General features: G+C 44.0%; 1 protein-coding gene across 1 annotated transcript in view; it reads right to left on the bottom strand.

Moving 5' to 3' along the window:
• The window catches only part of zhx2a (zinc fingers and homeoboxes 2a), a 69,057-nt gene extending 67,807 nt beyond the window's left edge, over positions 1–1,250 (bottom strand). The window contains exon 1 of the mRNA XM_084336048.1: positions 895–1,250. The gene's annotated coding sequence lies outside the window, so the exon portion shown is untranslated. The remainder of the gene's footprint in view (positions 1–894) is intronic.
• Positions 1,251–21,587: the final 20,337 nt, after the last annotated feature.

Genomic DNA, 21,587 nt, shown 5'->3' with positions numbered 1-21,587 from the left:
CAGTGAAATTGAGAAGCAGTCCAGTCACAGTGTGTGCGTGTGTCTGTGATTCAGTCTGTGCGTCCGTCTGTCTGCAGTACAGGCTGTGGTCGCGAAGGGGCGGGGCGTCGCCAGGGGGTACCGCCCACATCACAGAGTCACAGCAACCAGCCCCGAAATCAAAGTCTACAACAAACACGTTGGACACAAAAGTAGTAACATTACAATCCCCTCCCGGTAGACAGAATAGCATCTCCCGGTGGCTGCCCGGCGTTTTGCGGTTGTTTCCGGTGGTTAAAACGATACGCATATAACGGCAGGAGGGGTACGGAAACGGCTCTCTTAAAAATGTTCCCTCGCCATCGACGTAACAACATGTCGGCAAAGGACGGCCATATTTTTGCTGGTTATGTCGACAGCAGGGGGGGGAAGGAAAAGTAAGACACGATGTTCTCTCTTCCCCCCGCTATTTCGACCAGTGTGACACGGTTGTATTTAGGCGAAAACCGAATATGCCGGCGGGTGTGAAACGTCCATTAAAACAACTTCCATTAGAGGACTGGAAGTTGTTAATGGACGTTTCCCCGCCGGCACAAGTTTTCTCCGAAATGCGCTGAGTGTGTCGGCGGGTCGACCCTCCGTCTTCGTGATCAGGTCGCGAGACAACAAACACGCACGTGCCCCCGTGGAGTCAGGTGTAAACGGCGGGTAAAAAACAGGCAAAGTTGTGTCGCGAGACAAGTTAAAACATATGCACAGGAGGCACACGCGTGTTCGTAACGCGCACACAAACGGCGGCAGTCTCGCGACTTAGATCAACGACGAGGGAGAAAGGCGACCGTCTGTCGTGGTTTAACTTTGGGACTTGTTTTTTTTCATGGGATCGTTTCCAATGAGTCTTCGCTGGATCCTTACCTGCCCGCCGCCACGACGAGTTCGCTGCGATGCTCAGGTGGCCGCGATGGGGTTTATGATTAAATCCCCCCCCGTCTCGAAGCGAGTGTTTACCAACAAACAAACAGAGCAATTCCCGGGGATCTGACGGTCGAACCCATCCAGCAAGACAACAGACGAGGAGGGGGAAAAACGCGATCACAAGGAGGATCTACGCCAAAAGCCACATGATCGGCTACGTCAGCGCACGTATTTGCATACGATACCGGAGGAGCCCCACGGTTTGCATCCGTGGGTCCATGATGTTCAGAGCCCCCGAGGAGTTAGGAAACGCGTTCCGGGAGGAAGTGGCCCACGCACCGCTACAGACGACCGGCGAGAAGGTGCTCCAGGCGCCATGCTTCGCATCTAAAAAACGAATGAACTGAAGTGTATCTCGTTGTCAAGTTGCATCTGTGTTGACGCTCTGCCCGCCTCGAGCTCATTGAATATTAAGTACATAAGAGAGGGGGCGTTATGTTGCCCTAAGCCCCTCCTACTCACCCCTATCTCCCTCTGTGAGCTTATTAATATTAAGTACATAAGAGAGGGGGCGTTATGTTGTCCTAAGCCCCTCCTACTCCACCCTCCCTCTGTGAGCTTATTAATATTAAGTACATAAGAGAGGGGGCGTTATGTTACCCTAAGCCCCTCCCATTCTCCCCGCCCTATTGTCAACCCCCCCCCTCCCTCTGTTTTTCGATCTGTGTAGGAGGACTTGCTGCAGTGTCTTCTCAGGTAAATGGCACGTTTGCAGAGAATAGTGAGACCCCTTGTGCATCTCTCTCACACACAAACGAACTCACAGACACTGCACTTGCACACACACACACACACACCCCAGAGTAGGTCAGTGCACATTTTAAAGCATACTGAGCAGGAGAGGAAACTGAACTCAGGAGACGCAACGTGGAATAACTCACACCCAGCAGTGACCTGGCTCTGTTTCAGGACAGCAGATTCTGCTCTTGGTTAGTTGAATGAATGAATGAATGAAAACTTTATTTAACAGATTGCAGAATGGGTACAATACAGTACGGCTCAATACACACAATTGTTAAGGGGATGCAGACCTGAGAAAGACGTTTGTCTTGTTTCCATCAGGGTCCCCCATTTTCAATTCATATAGACATTTATGACATACACAACATACATGACATTTATGGCATAGGGACATACAGGTATTTAGTACTGATACATTTGTGACATAAACGGTATTCAAATATACAGTACTGTTACCCATAGATCCTGACAGAGTATATACATATGATGGGGAGGGGACTGTACATTAGGAGGGGGTGGGTGGGTGGGAGAGAAATATACATACGGCGGGGAGAGAATACATGCGGTGGGGAGGAGATTGTCTATTAGGAGGTGGTGGGGGGTTTGGGCATTTACGGTGGCCAGTTTTGAATTGCAGCCTCCCGTAGGTGCTCTTTAAGAGCGGTTTTGAATGTGGGTAGGGATTCACATTCCTTTACAGCTTTGAATGAATGAATGAATGAAAACTTTATTTAACAGATTGCAGAATGGGTACAATACAGTACGGCTCAATACATACAATTGTTAAGGGGATGCAGACCTGAGAAAGACGTTTGTCTTGTTTCCATCAGGGTCCCCCATTTTCAATTCATATAGACATATATGACATACATGACATACAGATAGTCAGTACTGCTACATCTATACATTTATGACATACCAGATTTGCAAATACAGTACTGTTTGTGATACAGAAGGAGTCAAGAAAAGGGAGTATATACATTTGACGTAGAAACTGTACATTGGAGGAGGTTGGGTGGGGGGGGGTTGGGTACATTGGGATATTGACAACCATACTGGGTAATTTACATTGGAGGTGGTTGGGGGGGGGGGGGGGGCCGGGGGGCACACTGTATAAACAAGTAACACTGTACATTGAGGGGGGGGGGGAGGAGACACTGTACAAACAAACACAAATGTACATTGAACTATTGACAAAACCATACTAGGTAAATGACTGTACATTGGAGGGGGTTGGGTTAGGATATTTACAGGGGCCAGTGTTGAATTGCAGTCTCCCGTAGGTGTCCCTTGAGAGAGGTTTTGAAAGTGGGTAGTGATCCACATTCCTTTACAGCTTTGGGTAGGGCGTTCCACATTGATGTGGCATAATTGCGAAACGTGTTTAGTCCCTTATTTGAGCCGAATCTGGGTTTAACATGATTTGTGGAGCTCCCTCTGGTGTTGTGATCGTGGTATTCACTGACCTTTGGGAAGTATTTTGACATGTACATGGGTACCTTGGTCGTGTAGTGTATCTTGTAGACCAGGCCCATTGCAAGTTGTTGTACTCTGTCGTCTACTCTAAGCCATCCTAGGTTGTCAAAGTGGGCAGGGGTGAGGTGGGTTCTAGGAGTAAGGTCAAGCAGTAGTCTGACCAGTTTGTTTTGAGATGTTTGTAATTTTGTTTTTAGCGCCTTTGAGGTGCTTTGGTACCATGAGGTGCAAGCATAGTCGTAGTACCCCTGAATGAGTGCTCCTGCCAGAGTCTTCAGGGTGTTCTTGTTTACCAGAGAGGAGATCCGGTACAAGAATCGAGTTCGTTGGTTGACTTTTTTTATTACATTGGATGCCATTTTGTCACAGGAGAGATTAGCCTCTAGGATGGAACCCAGGTAGGTAATTTCATCTTTCCTTGTGACAATATTGTCACCCACTGTAACTGAGAAGCCGTCGGTCTTGCTGAGTTTGTTATTTGAACCGAAGAGAATGGACTCTGTTTTGCCCATGTGTAATGATAGTTTGTTATCAGCGAGCCATATGCAGATTCTGCCTAGTTCCGAGCTGAGGGTTTTTTCAACCTGTAACTTGTTCTTGTCAGAGACCAGCAGGGCTGAGTCGTCCGCAAACAGGAACAAGTTGCAGTCACAAGCTGACGACATGTCATTTGCATAAATTAGGAACAGTAGCGGTCCTAGTATGCTTCCTTGTGGAACACCACAGCTCACTGTGAGGGGGGGGGATAAGGTACCGTTTACCTCCACCATCTGTTCCCTCCCCTCAAGGTAGGATTGCATCCAGCTCACTTTGGGTAGGGCGTTCCACATTGATGTGGCATAATTGCGAAACGTGTTTAGTCCCTTGTTTGAGCCGAATCTGGGTTTACCATGATTTGTTGAGCTTCCTCTGGTGTAGTAGTTGTGGTATTCACTGACCTTTGGGAAGTATTTTGACATGTACATGGGTACCTTAGTCGTATAGTGTATCTTGTAGACCAGGCCCATTGCAAGTTGCTGTACTCTGTCGTCTACTCTAAGCCATCCTAGGTTGTCAAAGTGGGCAGGGGTGAGGTGGGTTCTGGGGGTAAGGTCAAGCAGTAGTCTGACCAGTTTGTTTTGTGATGTTTGTAATCTTGTTTGACTTACATAATGTATAGATAGACAGTGGGCTGAGTATAGTCAGGTCATTCTCAAAGTGGGGTCCTCAGAAAAACATGGAATAGTTTAATTCCAGTATTTCATGACAGTAAACGTTACCCCAATGAGACAATATATAAGAGTGACAGATTGTAGTCTCATGTTCCCAATCTGGCTTCAGAACATCCCACTCCACTGACACATGCCTTCTCTACTTGAACGACCACATCAAACAAGAGGTGGACGCGGGCAAATACTGCGGCATGGTCATGCTGGACCTACAAAAGGCATTCGACACTGTCAATCACACCATTCTGATTGACAAGCTAAAAGCAATTGGTTTTGATAGTTTATCAGTGAGCTGGATACAATCCTACCTGGAGGGGAGGGAACAGATGGTGGAGGTAAACGGTACCCTATCCCCCCCCCTTACAGTGAGCTGTGGTGTTCCACAAGGAAGCATACTAGGACCGCTACTATTCCTAATTTATGCAAATTACATGTCGTCAGCTTGTGACTGCAACTTGTTCCTGTTTGCGGACGACTCAGCCCTGCTGGTCTCTGACAAGAACAAGTTACAGGTTGAAAAAGCCCTCAGCTCGGAACTAGGCAAAATCTGCATATGGCTCGCCGACAACAAACTATCATTACACATGGGCAAAACAGAGTCCATTCTCTTCGGTTCAAATAACAAACTCAGCAAGACCGACGGCTTCTCGGTTACAGTGGGTGACAATATTATCACAAGGAAAGATGAAATTACCTACCTGGGTTCCATCCTAGAGGCTAATCTTTCCTGTGACAAAATGGCATCCAATGTAATAAAAAAAGTCAACCAACGAACGCGATTCTTGTACCGGATCTCCTCTCTGGTAAACAAGAATACCCTGAAGACTCTAGCAGGAGCACTCATTCAAGGGTACTACGACTATGCTTGCACCTCATGGTACCAAAGCACCTCAAAGGGCAAAGGCACTAAAAAACAAATTACAAACATCTCAAAACAAGCTAGTCAGACTACTGCTTGACCTGACTCCTAGAACCCACCTCACCCCTGCCCACTTTGACAACCTAGGATGGCTTAGAGTAGACGACAGAGTACAGCAACTTGCAATGGGCCTGGTCTACAAGATACACTACGCGACCAAGGTACCCATGTACATGTCAAAATACTTCCCAAAGGTCAGTGAATACCACGATCACAACACCAGAGGGAGCTCCACAAATCATGTAAAACCCAGATTCGGCTCAAACAAGGGACTAAACACGTTTCGCAATTATGCCACATCAATGTGGAACGCCCTACCTAAAGCTGTAAAGGTATGTGAATCACTACCCACTTTCAAAAACACTCTCAAAAAACACCTACGTGAGACTGCAATTCGAAACTGGCCCCTACAAATGTCCTAACCTAGTTGTACAGTAAATGACCAAGTAAGGCTTTGTCAGTATTCCAATGTACAGTGTAAAATGTGTGTGTGTCCCCTACCCAACCCCCCCCCCCCCCCCCCCCCACCTCCAATGTACAGCCCTCTGTCACCCAACCCCACCCCACCCACCCAACCTCCTCCAATGTACAGTTTCTACGCCAAATGTATATACACTCTTTTTCTGGACACTTTTGTATCACAAACAGTACTGTATTTGCAAATCTGATATGTCATAAATGTATAGATGTAGCAGTACTGTCTATCTGTATGTCATGTATGTCATATATGTTATGATGAATTGAAAATGGGGGACCCTGATGTAAACAAGACGAAAGTCTTTCTCTGGTCTGCATCCCCTTAACAATTGTATGTATTGAGCTGTACTGTACTGTACCCATTCTGCAATCTGTTAATACACTTTTCAATCAATCAAATTCAATCAATCAATCAATCAATCAATCTCCACAAGCTTCCTCTCTACTACAGTATAGATACTGTTATGGAATCCTGGACGTAATCATATCCAACAACAAAGAGTCCCAGAGACATACTCGTATCAAATGGGGGGTCTGCTTTCTCATGCGTATCAATTTGAGGGTCCTTGACTCAAAAACAGCTGATAATCAACGGTGCAGTGACTGTATTTACTTGGCCGGTGAACTAAAGTTGGTTATTGGCCTTAAGGAACTTGTTTTTCGGGTCACAGCAGTTTGTAGATGACTAAACTGAACGGCTGATTCAACGTATTCCTGTGGTTCCTGTGGTTGATTCTTGTATCCCCAGTGAGAATCAAACCCCCAACCCTAGCAGTGTTAGTGCCGTACCAACTATATAGGTTAAAGTAATGTCACATCTTAGCTGTACAACTATATAGCTTAAAGTAATGTCACATCTTACCTGTGCAACTGTATAGGTTAAAGTAATGTCACATCTTACCTGTGCAACGGTATAGGTTAAAGTAATGTCACATCTTACCTGTGCAACTGTATAGGTTAAAATAATGTCACGTCTTACCCGAGCAACTGTATAGGTTACATTTACATTTAGTCATTTAGCTGACGCTTTTATCCAAAGCGACTTACAAGTTCTGTACGACAAGCCATCAGGAAGGGCACAACTCTATCAGCTGAGCAACAATGTTCATCAAAGTGTTGAGTGCTACAGTGTAGGTTAGTTTATTAGGACAAGTGCATGACAGTACGGTTAGTTTTTTTTTTTATCCACTTTTTCTCCCATTTTTCTATATTTTCTCCCATCCCAATTTCGTATCATCCAATTCAACCCTCCCCTGTCACGAACGCTGTTTCTTGCCTCCCACAAGCCGGCTGCAATGTGGACTAAGTCATACATAGCACAAGTCCCCTCCGGTACTTGAGGTAACAGCAGTCGCATCTTTTCACCTGCGCAGCTCGATCTCTGTGTCGAGGAGTAACGCGTGGGAGGCTCACGCTGCCCCCGACACTTCCTGATTCTACTGCGCAGGCGCACCAACCGACTTGTAGGAGTCGCTTGTTCACAACGTTCGATCCCCACCCTTCAGTTTTCCCTCCCCGTAATACGGCCAATGTGTATTACTGCGGACGACCAGCTAAACTGAAAACAATGTGGAGAGCTGGATTCGAACACGCGAATCCTAGCGTCTCCACACTGGTGGCGAGTGCCTTGCCCACTACACCACCTAGCCGCCCTTGACAGTACGGTTAGTTAGGGTTAGATATATATATATTTTTTAATATTATTATTTTTTAAATTCAGATAATGGTTGAAGAAGTGCGTCTTTAGTCGACCATTGACCGGAGGTAGGCGGGAGCGGTTCCCTTTGCCGCACGGTATGCTAGGTCGAGGGCCTTGAAGCGGATTTGTGCAGCAATGGGGAGCCAGTGCAGGTCCCTAAGAAGTGGGGTGACATGGGCCGACTTCGGTAGGTTTGAGATCAGGCGGGCCGCTGCGTTCTGAATGAGTTGAAGAGGCTTAGTGGCAGTGGCCGGGAGGCCAGCGAGCAGTGCGTTGCAGTAGTCGAGGCGGGAGATGACTGTTGATTGGACGAGGAGTTGGGTGGCTTCTTTTGTCAGGAAGGGGCGGATCCTTCTGACGTTGCTCAGGAGGAATCGGCAGGTTCTGGTTGTCGCTGCGATGTGAGCAGAGAAGTTCAACTGGTCGTCGAGCACAACACCAAGGTTCTTGGCGGTCGGGGACGCGGTCACAGCTGCATTCTCGACTGTGATGGAAAGGTCGGTCAGGGGGGAGGATTTGGCCGGCAGGTGGAGCAATTCTGTTTTGCTTAGGTTCAGTTTGAGGTGGTTGGTCGTCATCCAGGCGGAGATGTCGGACAGACAGGCCGAGATCCGCTCAGAGACGTGGATATCTGAGGGAGGGAAGGAGAGGAAGAGTTGAGTATCGTCGGCATAACAATGGTAGGAGAAGCCATGAGACGTGATAATGTTACCCAGTGATTTAGTGTAGAGGGAGAAGAGAAGGGGTCCTAAAACCGAGCCCTGGGGGATAAGATAAGATAAGATATTCCTTTATTGATCCCCTTGGGGAAATTCAGGCATCATAGCAGCATGGGGGGGAGGGGTGGGGGTACAGGTAGTAAAACAACACAGTATACAGGTAGTAAAAAACAACACAGGCAGTGTAAACAATTTGATCAATATGGTCAATATAATTTACTATCTGACTAGCTGAGGAATATTCACATTATTCACAGTGTCACATAAGGTGCAGTATGCATGAGGTAGTGTTATAATTTACTATCTACTGAGTATACATTATTCACAGTATCACGGTATCCACTGAAATATACATTATTCACAGTATCACAGTATCCACATAGGGTGCAGTAAGCCTAAGGTAGTGTAGGTTGTCCTCCTTGGGTTCCTATAAGTCCCAGGTCAATGTCTGGTAGCAGTCGCTGTCGCTGCCCCCTGTTGTGGAGCCTGGAGGCTGCTAGTCGCTGCCCACTGTTGTGGAGCCTGATGGCCGCTGGTATGAAGGACTGTCCGAGGCGGTTAGTTGAGTGTTGGGGGGGAATGAGTCTGTGGCTGAACGAGCTTCTCATCTTGACTAGCTCGTCGTAGAGGGGGTGGTAGGGGTTCTCCATGATGGCAGCCAGCTTCCTTATCATCCCCCTCTCTACCATCACCTCAAGTCTAGGTAGCTCGACTCCCACCACGGAGCTAGCCTTCCTCACCAGCTTGTTGAGCTTGTTGGTGTCCCTTGAGTTGATGTAGCCTCCCCAGCATGCCACAGCATAGAAGAGGATGCTAGCCACAACAGACTGGTAAAAAGACTGCAGCAGTTTGTTGCACACATTGAAGGACCTGAGTCTCCTCAGGAAGAACAGCCTGCTCTGTCCCTTCCTGTAGAGGGCCTCTGTGTTGTCCGACCAGTCCAGTTTATTGTTCAGGTGTACCCCAAGGAACTTGTATGAGTCCACCATCTCCACATCCACCCCTCGGATGGAGATGGGAATCGGGGGGGGCCTCTTCTTGCCCCTCCGGAAGTCCACCACCAGCTCCTTGGTCTTACTGGTGTTGAGTTGGAGGTGGTTGCTGTCGCTCCACCCCACGAAGCTCTCCACCAGAGCTCTGTACTCCTCCTCATCGTCGTCGGTGATGTAGCTTACGATGGAGGAGTCGTCTGAGAACTTCTGCAGGTGGCACCCGCTTGAGTTGCGGCAGAAGTCTGAGGTGTAGAGGGTGAAGAGGAAGGGTGACAGCACAGTTCCTTGGGGGGCGCCGGTGTTGCTCACCAGTACGTCAGACTGACTGTCCTTTAGTCTGACGTACTGTGGCCTCTCAGTGAGATAGTCCTTGATCCAGGCCACCAAGCCGTGCTCCAGCTGCATCGCAGAGAGCTTCTCCGCTAGCAGTGACGGCTGGATGGTGTTGAAGGCGCTGGAGAAATCAAAGAACATAATCCTCACTGAGCTGCGCGGCTTCTCCAGGTGCGTGTACGCTCTGTGGAGCATGTAGATGATGGCATCCTCCACCCCGATGTTTGCCTGGTATGCAAACTGCAGGGGGTCGAGGGAGTCACGCACCAGGGGCTTGAGGTGTTGCAGGACCAGTCTCTCAAACGTCTTCATGACGTGTGACGTCAGAGCGACTGGCCTGTAGTCGTTGAGGGTGCTGGGACGTCCCTTCTTGGGCACCGGGACAATGCAGGAGGTCTTCCAGAGCTGGGGCACCCTCTCCAGCCTCAGGGAGAGGTTGATACCCGTCCACAGGGGGCGGGTGGCCGACAGGGTCCCTCTCCATGACACTTGGTAGGAGCGGTCATTGAGGTATGATGACAGCCATGTCAGCGCAGAGCCAGCCACTCCCATTCCTAAAGTGATGTCACATCTTACCTGTGCAACAGTATAGGTTAACATGATGATGTCACACCACTTTTACTTTTATGTTTTTATGTGTCTATGTTATGTCTATGTGATGTGTTGTGATGTCATGTGTCTTTACGATGTCTGTATGATGCACCTCGTTCCCCTACCCCCCTATGGACCACAATGGAAATAAGCTCTGAGCTTTTTTGTGTCTATCCTTGGCAGTATTCCAGGCTGTGCTTCTGTCACATGTTATTTATATATTGTCAAAATAAAATACTCTTTACAATAGTGACTCTTGCACACCTGCTTGTTCTGGACGCTTGTATCCTTCCGGCAAACAACAAGCCCTTCCGCGTTGCTCTGATTGGCCACTGACCCCACGTGACCCTACGCTATTACCCCCCCTTATCGCCGCCAGTTATCGCTTACGCCTGTGCGAGCGCCCATGCGCATGAGCCGCGAAGGCAAAGCCCCCATGCAGGTTAATAATAAGCAGGTTAATAATAATTAATGGGTAGAACACGCCATATTAGCAACGCTCACACACACGCAGGTTAATAATAATAAGCCCATAATAATAAAAACATTAGCATGATAATACCTAGCTGCATCAGATACCCCTACGCCGGTAACGCGCGCATTATGCATTCGTCGCTACTCGCTATATTGACATGATTCCATCAACACATAGGTAATATTAATAGGTTTTGCCGCCGTGGCGGTAGATAATAATAATAGCAATACTTAGAATAATAATACTTAGACAAACGTCACTACTCTCTATTTTGACGTGATTCCATCAACACAGGTAATATTAATAGGTTTTGCCGCCGCGGTGGTAGATAATAATAATAGCAATACTTAGAATAATAATACTTAGACAAACGCACGCAATTAGCACAAGTGTAAATTATGCATTCGTCACTACTCTCTATATTGACGTGATTCCATCAACACATAGGTAATATTTAGATCACAGGCTGGTCATGCATAATCTCGCCCACCAGGCTGTAAAAATCATCAACTTATTGCCATCATGGACCAATAACAGAACAGATTGACAGGTGGTGACAAAGCACAAGACTGGGCATTTATTTTAAAAACATACATACCCTAACCACATAACAGATATTTAAAAGGTAATTAACAGGCATGTTCTGCAACATATATCCACTCTTGAACAATGAAAAACTCCTTTTTCTTCTATTTACAAATAAGAGCAGCTCTATAGCGTGGCGTATATTGATGCAGGTAGGTATTATCTGATGCAGCTAGGTATTATCATGCTAATGGACTTATTATTATAATGGGCTTATTATTATTAACCTGCGTGTGTGTGAGCGTTGCTAATATGGCGTGTTCTACCCATTTATTATTACTAACCTGCTTATTATTAACCTGCGTGGGGTCTCATGTGGGGTCAGTGGCCAATCAGAGCAACGCGGAAGGGCTTGTTGTTTGCCGGAAGGATACAAGCGTTCTGGACAGGTCATTACATCAAAAGAGTCCGACACGCTCTCTTCACTGACAAACTCTTTTATCCAAAGCGCTTACAATTCTGTTCCTCACATTCACCCATTCACTCACACATTCACTCACCGACGGCGGAGGCGACCATGCAAGGTGACAACCTGCTCAGCAGGAGCAGTTAGGGGTTAAGTGTCTTGCTCAAGGACATTTCGACATGCTGCCTGGGAGGAGCGGGAATCGAGCCGAGAACCTTCCGATTACCAGACGACTGCTCTGCAGCAGCTTGCTTCACAAGATCACGTGAGAATCCATCTTGTCAGGCTTCAAGCTATGCGCTTGTGTCCAAACCATAGTGGTTCAGATCAATCAGCATTGAGGAGCTACTGGCATTGTATTGTTTTAAAGTATTGTTTTAAAGTGCCAGCCCTGTTCCAAACTGTTTCCAAGATCCTCTGCAAAGTATTGTTTTTAAAGTGCCAGCCCTGTTCCAAACTGTTTCCAAGATCCTCTGCAAAGTATTGTTTTCAAAGTGCCAGCCCTGTTCCAAACTGTTCAAAGGATGACTTCCCAGATGGTTCTGTGTACCGGATCGTCTTGTGGGTCAGGCGGTTGTCTGACCTTCATCAGTTAACAGACCTTTTGTACAGCCCTGGCCTATTTTATTTAATAATTATATTATATTATTTTTTTTTTCTTCCCATTTTCTATTTTTCTCCCATCCCAATTTCGTATTGTCCAATTCTACCCTTCCCTGTCCCGAACGCTGTTAGGCCATGCCTCCCACAGGCCGGCTGCAATGTGGACGAAGCCTTGCATCACGTGTTCCCTCCGGTACACGAGGAGGCAGCTGTTGCATCTTTTCACCTGCACAGCGCGATCTCTCAGCGGCGAGGGTCTGCGTGGGAGGGTCACGGCGCCCCTGTTGCTTCCTGATTCTGCTGCGCAGGCGCACCAACCGACCTGTAGGAGTCGCTGTCCACAACGTCCGATCCCCACCCACCAGCTTCCCACCCCTAACACTGCCAATTGCGTTAGTATGAATGACCAGCCAAGCTGGTAGCAATAACCCAGCATCTCCTGCATTAGTGGCGAGCGCCTTGCCCACTGCGCCACTTAGCCGTCCTAATTATATTATATTCTATTGTACTTTTATTAGATGCCAAACCTCTTTTTGTTGTACGGTACTTGTGCTGTATGATGGCAATACATTTTAATCTAATCCTAGCAGAAGGGAATGGAAGTGGATACAGATCAGCTAGCCTAGTTGTTTGCCAAAAACACCTCTCCCGGAGTCTTCAACTAGGCTAGTGGTCCATATCCGCTTCCATTCATTTGTGCTAAGCTAGCTTGCAGCTGGATAGCTTTATACTGACCTTATTATTAAATACTGAATGCACAGAGAGGAAATGCAACTTCTTGAAATACCTGGAAATTCACAATTTAAACTAGAATGTTATTTTGGTGCTATTTAAAAGGTTATCTACAATTAAAAAGAAAAAAGATTTTTTCCCTGTAAATTAATGTTAACCGAAGTGTCCGTGAACAGGCCCTCGACCGGTACCCTAAAAATGTGGGGGCTATGGGGCATATTTTTCCTTAGGGGGCATATCTATGAAACTTGGCAGGCTGATTCATAACATAAAATAAATAAGAAAATGTATTGGGAGTTTTCTTGAATTTGCGTTGCCACTACATGGTACTACATGCTACTACATGGTACTACAGGGTAATACATGGTACTACATGATACTACATGGTACTACAGGGTACTACATGATACTACATGGTACTACAGGGTACAACACAGGGTAATACAGGGTACTACAGGGTACTACATGGAAATACAGGGTACTACATGGCAATACAGGGTACTACATGGCAATACATGGTACTACAGGGTACATGGCAATACAGGGTACTACATGGCACTACATGGTACTACAGGGTGAGGGTACTACATGGCACTACAGGGTACTACATGGCACTACATGGTAGAAGTAATACCCTAAGTGTGACTGACTAGATGCATCGGGCATATGTCTAAAAATGGACACTATGTCACTTCATCTGAAGGGGCATATGACCATTTATGGCTTCACCACTTTTTAGCTACAGTAACAACAAATCCTGATTTCACTAATCCTATGCAAAAAACACATATCCAATCCTTTACAATGATTGTTCAACTGCAAACATTTGTAAATGTTATAAATTCACCATGACTTGTTGAGGAAATAATGGATTTTGAAGAATAGAAGCAGGTGCAAAAATTAACATTTTTTTTGCTGTGGTGAAAAGAGGGAAGTTGCAGATCCCCAGGGTCTATCCTGATTGGTCAGATGGGATGGTGACAATATCTGTGTCATAGCCTGACCTGTGCTGATTGGCTTGAAGACGTTTTTTTCATAGATCAAAGATCCCCCCCTCTCCCACCTGGCTAAATATATTGTATGGGGAAGTGGCCAAAAATGGTTACTTGGCCGGTAAAGGGTTAATAACAGGGGGAATGCCCTGAATAGACGTCATCCTCTTCAAATCATCATCTGTCATCTGTCTAAATAAAAAATCCATTGATCAACTTCAGTTGGTCCAAAACGCTGCCGCCAGGTAAAAAAAAATCATGCCACATCGTCACCCCCATCCTTGCTTCCCTGCACTGGCTCCCGGTAAACACCAGGATTAATCTCAAGGTCCTGGTGTTCGCCTACAGAGCCCTCCATGGGCAAGCCCCCCCCCCTACATCAATGAGCTCATACACCCACTCTCCTCCAGCCGGTCACTGCGGTCATCCCATCAGGAGCTCCTGGTGGTGCCCAGGACCAGACTCAAGACAAAAGGGGACCGAGCCTTTGCGCTGACTGCCCCAAGGCTCTGGAACGCCCTCCCTTTAGCCCCTTTTTCTCTGTTCATGTCTGTTCTGTTCTTGTTTTTGTTTTAGTTTTTCATTGTCTATTCTGGTGTTTTAGCAAATTTTTTATGTTTTTTCTTTTTTTATGTATTATTTCGTGTATTTTCTACTGATGTTTTTTAAAATGCTGTGAAGCACTCTGTGCACTCATGCTGAGAAGGGCGCTATACAAATAAAGTTTTACTTACTTACATGTACTAAATCACTCCCTGTCAATAACACCCTTCTAAGTCAGTCAGTTGTACAAGTCAGCATCTGCAGGCTTCCAGTCTGATGGCGTCGTCCCTAGACTGTGCGTATACGCTGGGACCGGTGTTGTTGTGAACGGCGTGCGCTTGTGACAGCATTGCAGTAGCAGGTCTAAAGTTTATACATGGGTAATGAAGTTCTATTGTATTCTATTCTAAACTCAGCACCACTTTGCCATCGCTCTAGTTGATCCATTATTCATTACATAGACCTATTGTATTATATTCTGTTACTGTGTTCTCTCGGTTCTGTCATAAACTGTTTTAGTCATTCACTCCTCTACTCTATTGCGGCCTGCTTTGTGCAGTGCTGGACTGATTCATACGCTTCTGCTCTGTTTTGTGCCACCATAGAGTGATTCTATTCTATCCTAAACAGCATACATTACCTCAGCACTGCAGTGGCAGCTCAAGTCTAGTCGTTCCATTATTCATGAGTTGGAGCTGAGTTGCGCCACTACGCTGGCTGCTGGGGAGTTAGGCACCATTAGCAATGCAAATCAGATACTAATGCATCTCATATTAATTATTAATATAATAATATAATATAATGGTCTCACTGCATCTGTTTAAGGGGTTGTAACTGAAGCAACTGTGTTCAAGCAAATATTTTATCACTGACAACATTAAAGGAAATGTGCTTACTGTCTTCTCCAGAGTCAGAGAAGAAGATAGATACCAACATCACGACGGTATCACGACAACAAGACGGTAAGCACATTTTCCATAATGTTGGCATGTTCCTTTAAGGTCTCTCATTTGTTCAGATCAGAGTTGTTGGCCAAAAGCACCTCTCCCGGAGTTTTAAACTAGGTTAGTGGTCCATATCCACTTCCATTCATTTGTGCTAAGCTAAGCTAGCTTGCAGCCGGATAGCTTTCTACTGACCTTATTATTAAATAAGAATGAAGGTAAATTAAGAAAGAAATTAAATAGAAATGACGTAGAAAGTAAAATTAAGGGCTAAAAACCCAGAATGTTACCCACTTTCAGTGCCGGCCATAACGTTGATTAATGTCCTTGAGTGCCATCATCCACTTCAATGATAGCGTTAAAAACGCATAATCTATGTTTTAAATTATGGCTATGTGTCTAATCTGCCCGTCGCTTATCAATGACTTGTTTGCAGTCAACATTGTCAAAACGGATTGTTTTTTAATCGGTTCATATCCTTTTTATAGCATTTCGAAAAGCTATCGTTTTCTCAAAGATTTCCGGAAAATAGAAAGATTCCCTCATAAACGGCATTTATTGGAATATTCTCGAATACACTAGACACGTTGTCATTTGTCGGCCTATTTATGAATCGTTTTCAAATAAACGCTAGATTATCGATAGTATATGTGTACTTACGCACGCTATAGAAGCAAGCTGAGAAATCGATTACCTCATTTCCTCAACATCACACACACACACACACACATATACACATACGGGACATGCTGTTATCTCAGTGAATACAGCTCTGATTATCCTAAAACTGGTAACATAGACTCCTTACCTTAGATCAGATGTTCTCCAAAAAGATTATTCCAATTCCTGATCGCCATTCCAAATATCGATCGCGTTTATTGATTGATTATTGGCTGCTGTAAATATATATTCCAGGCTGCTTTCCAACTCGTGATCACTTCCATGTTCATCAGAACCCTCGCCAGCATAATGTAGCCAGTTGGCTCCCCCCACACAGATCCACCAGTCTAATCGAATGGCCTGCAGTTACACAGGGATAGACGATAGGGGGCGGTATTTTCCCATCTGAGCTCCTAGAGGGGCTGCTGTACCAACGGGAGACTCGGTTGATGAAATATGAATTCAGATCGCTAATAAAAAAATCAAATGACAATTTGCGTCGTTGGCACTCAACGGGGGGGGGCATGAAAAGATGACATAACACGTCGCTAGCACTCAAAGTGTTAAGATAGCTCAAATTACATTAGTGTAAAACAAAAACAAAAAATTACTTTAGAGTGTTAAAAACAATTTAAAAACAATTTAAGATTATTTTTAAAGGTGAATCTACTGTGGGCGGCTACGTGGCGTAGTGGGCAAGGCACTCGCCACGAAATGCTGGAGACGCTGGGCTCGTCAGTTCGAGCCCAGCGCTCCACATTTGCTTTCAGTTTAGCTGGTCGTCTGTACTAATACACATTGGCCGTATTAGGGGGTGGGAAACTGATGGGTGGGGATCGGGCGTTGTGGACAGCGACTCCTACAGGTCGGTTGGTGCGCCTGCGAAGTAGAATCAGGAAGTGTCGGAGGCAGCGTGAGCCTCCCACGCGTTACTCCTCGCCACTAAGAGATCGAGCTGCGCAGGTGAAAAGATGCGACTGCTGTTACCTCAAGTACCGGAGGGGACTTGTGCTATGTATGACTTAGTCCACATTGCAGCCGGCTTGTGGGAGGCAAGAAACAGCGTCCGTGACAGGGGAGGGTTGAATTGGATGATACGAAATTGGGATGGGAGAAAATATAGAAAATGGGAGAAAAAGTGGATCAAAAAAAAAGTGAATCTACTGTAAATGCAGCAGAGGTTCCGAGGCAGGCCATTCCAAAGAGTTAATGCTCTAAAAATAAAAGATCTCCCCAAAGCGCTGGTTCTAGGACCTGGCAATTCAAGCTGCCCACTACTGGAACCTCTAGTGTAATGCTCGTGCACAGTATTACTAAAAACAATCTGATTATGTATAAAAACAGGAGTTTTACTGCTCATGACCAACTTGAACAGCACAAGTATATTAAAAGACAATCTATTTTCAACGTTAAGCCAAGAGAGGCGGGCATGCATACGGCTCACATTAGACCTTAGTGAGCAGCCCAGTACCAACCGTGCTGCCCTGTTCTGGACCACCTGGAGCTTCCTGAGGTCACCACTGGCAGCAGATGACCACATCGCAGAGCAATAGTCAAGATGACATAAAACTAAACTTTGCACTATCTGACATAAAAGGGGACGGGCAACAAAAGAAGCACATTTCCTGGAAATACCAATGAATTCAGATGTAGCAGTACTGAAAATGGGGGACCCTGATGTAAACAAGACGGAAGTATTTCTCTGGTCTGCATCCCCTTAACAATTGTGTGTATTGAGCTGTAGTGTATTGTACCCATTCTGCAATCTGTTAATACAATTTTCAATCAATCAATCAATCAATCAAACTAGCCTAGTGGAGGCAGGCTAGCCTAGTGGAGGCTACTAACATATTGGAGGCATGCTAGCCTAGTGGAGGCTACTAGCCGAAGGGAGGCAGGCTGGTCTAGTGGCGGCTACTAGCCTAGTGGAGGCAGGCTATCCTAGTGGAGGCAGGCTAGCCTAGTGGAGGCTACTACTAGCCTAGTGGAGGCAGGCTAGCCTAGTGGAGACAGGCTAGCCTAGTGGAGGCTACTAGCCGAAGGGAGGCAGGCTGGTCTAGTGGAGGCTACTAGCCTAGTGGAGGCAGGCTATCCTAGTGGAGGCAGGCTAGCCTAGTGGAGGCTACTACTAGCCTATAGTGGAGGCAGGCTAGCCTAGTGGAGACAGGATAGCCTAGTGGAGGCTACTAGCCTAGTGGAGGCAGGCTAGCCTAGTGGAGGCTATTAGTAATTCAACTTTCAAAACCCGGCTGGAATGACTTCAACTTTTAAAACCAGGCTGGAATGTCTTCAACTTTTAAAACCAGACTGGAATGACTTCAGCTTTTAAAACCAGGCTGTAATGACGTCAACTTTTAAAACCAGGCTGTAATGACTTCAGCTTTTAAAACCAGGCTGTAATGACTTCAGCGTTTAAAACCAGGCTGTAATGACTTCAGCTTTTAAAACCAGGCTGTAATGACTTCAACTTCAAGCGGCTGCTACGACTGAGTGAAGATTCTACATTAAAGTCATCCATGATCCACAGTTTAAATGTCATAGTCATCCATGATCCACAATTTAAATGTTATAGTCATCCATGATCCACAGTTTAAATGTCATAGTCATCCATGATCCACAGTTTATCTTGTTGACTCTTTGTGAAGCCAGTTTGATATTTGTCTCTAATATGAGAAGCCTGTTTGATATTGGGCTGTAATATGTGAAGCCTGTTTGATATTTGTCTGTAATAATGTGAAGCCTGTTTGATATTTGGCTGTAATATGAGAAGCCTGTTTGATATTGGGCTGTAATATGTGAAGCCTGTTTGATATTTGTCTGTAATATGTGAAGCCTGTTTGATATTTGTCTGTAATATGAGAAGCCTGTTTGATATTGGGCCGTAATATGTGAAGCCTGTTTGATATTTGGCTGTAATATGTGAAGCCTGTTTGATATTTGGCTGTAATATGAGAAGCCAGAGTTGACATGTATGGAATGATTACATCTCTGGTTTATTGTAGCTGTGAATGTGAATGAAGACACCTGCTGTTATGCAGTCATTAGTCATGTTAGGCCTATAGCTTAATGTGCATTCAGAACCTTTGTTAACCCTTTCACTACCACACTACAGAAGGTTAAGGTTCTGTAGTGTGGTTGTGAAAGGGTTATCCCTTTGGTAGTGTGGTAGTGAAAGGGTTAAATGAAGCCCAATATCCTTCTACCATCGCATGGTATCCTATGCCTTTTGATTTGCTTTTGCTGTGTTATACAATTTAAGGCTGCATTTCTATGTTTCCATCCTATGTCTGGTGGTTCTGGATCAGCACACCAGGCCCAAGCTAACTGTCTTGGTTTGGCTATTTATAATGAGTTGAATCTGTGATGGTTCTGGTGGTTAACCTTAGCTTTGGGTGCCCCCGCCCCGCCCCCCCAACAACACATAAAGTAGCACATACAGTATATACATTTCTTTTGAATGAATGTAATCCAATATATAAATTGCACATCGCAGCATTCTCATGGATTAGATATGGAAATTGGATGAGAAAAGACCCTTTTCAATCAGTTCAGTTCAGTTCAGAGTTTTTATTTGCCACATGGAATCATACAATCAGAGTTTCTTCATTACACAATCATAAATATCATTCCATGGACAAAAGGAGCAGGAAGAAGAATAAATCGTATAGTTACCTGCCCCTTATTCCTAAACTAAACAAGTATTTACTTAAAGGGGAACTATCTTATAAATGGCCTTTTTCAGTGTTTAGCATTGTTTCCTAGCTATGTGGACTTATATTAATATGATCTATGTCTCTAATTCTCATATTGGCGCATTCTTCCAATTCTCCTCTCACAATATTCACCCTCACTGAACTGAGTCATCTGAAAATGTGCTGATTTGTGATGTCAGAGAGACACCGCTGCATGATAATGTTCAGGCGAGGCAGTAACTTACCATTGTGGTTGGTGCCCAGGCTCAAAACGGCTTAAGATCTTGAGGTAGAAAAATGCTGTTTTTGAGGACTTGATTAGAAATACAAAACAATGAATTAAAAAAAATAAGAAAATTACAGAGGTGTTCCATAAACTCCCAGGAATTGTGTAAAAGTGCCCAAATAGTGAAAGAAATAGTAAAATAGTTCCCCTTTAATGGTCGGCGTACAACCTAATTTACACAAATAATCATTTATACCATTATACAAGAAACACACAATCCACAGTTAAACAAGAAAAAATTAAATAATAATAATAAAGAATAAAAAAAAATATATATATATATATCTCACTATTCAGATCACATTTGATTTTCATACTGACTAATTCTTTATTTTAAATTTTTTTATTTTGAATTGATAAACACTATTATTAACACTATTATTATTATTATTATTATTATTATTATTATTATTATTATTATTATTATTATTATTATTATTATTATTATTATTATTATTATTATTATTATTATTATTATTATTATTATTATTATTATTATTATTATTATTATTATTATTATTATTATTATTATTATTATTATTATTATTATTATTATTATTATTATTATTATTATTATTATTATTATTATTATTATTATTATTATTATTACTATTACTATTACTATTATTATTATTATTATTCGCTATGGAGAGAATTCCACAACTTTACACCAATAACTGAAGGACACATCTGTGGTACGTGCAAACTGATGTTTAAAATTGTATTTTCTCCTACTAAACTCACTTTCTAAATGAAAAAGATTTTGTAGTTTTTCTGGCAGTGTATTATTTCTTGCCCTAAACATAATTAACATTGTTTGAAACTTAAAGGGGAACTATTTTACTATTTCTTTCACTATTTGGGCACTTTTACACAATTCCTGTGAGTTTATGGAACACCTCTGTAATTTTTTATTTTTTTTAATTCATTGTTTTGTATTTCTAATCAAGTCCTCAAAAACAGCATTTTTCTACCTCAAGATCTTAAGCCGTTTTGAGCCTGGGCACCAAACAATGCTAAACACTGAAAAAGGCCATTTATAAGATAGTTCCCCTTTAACCATGTCTTCAAGTTTAATTATTCTAGATTTAATAAATAATGTATTTGTGTGTTCTCGATAACTCACTTTATGTGTGATTCTTACAGCCCTCTTCTGTAGTATATATAATGGTTTTATATTGGTCCCATAAGTATTCCCCCATACTTCAACACAATAACTGATATAAGGTGAGATGAGTGAACAGTAGAGTGTTCTCATTGCCTCATACTCTAACACATCCTTTACTTTATTCATAACAAAAATACTCTTGGACATCTTTTTTTTAACGTGTGCTATGTGCGATTTCCATGTTAATTTATCATCCATAATCACACCAAGAAAACGAAATTCATTAACTCTCTCTATATCAACTCCATCTATGGTCAGTACTATATTTTCATCTAGTTTTCGATTGCCAAAAATCATAAATTTAGTTTTTTTCAGATTCAGTGATAGCTTATTTACATCAAACCATTTCTTTAGCTTTGTCATTTCATACACAATATATTCAGCTAGTTCCT

Source organism: Notolepis coatsorum (assembly GCF_963971535.1).
Source record: "Notolepis coatsorum genome assembly, chromosome: 19".
Taxonomy (NCBI): domain Eukaryota; kingdom Metazoa; phylum Chordata; class Actinopteri; order Aulopiformes; family Paralepididae; genus Notolepis; species Notolepis coatsorum.
This window is presented reverse-complemented; position numbering and strand designations above follow the sequence as displayed.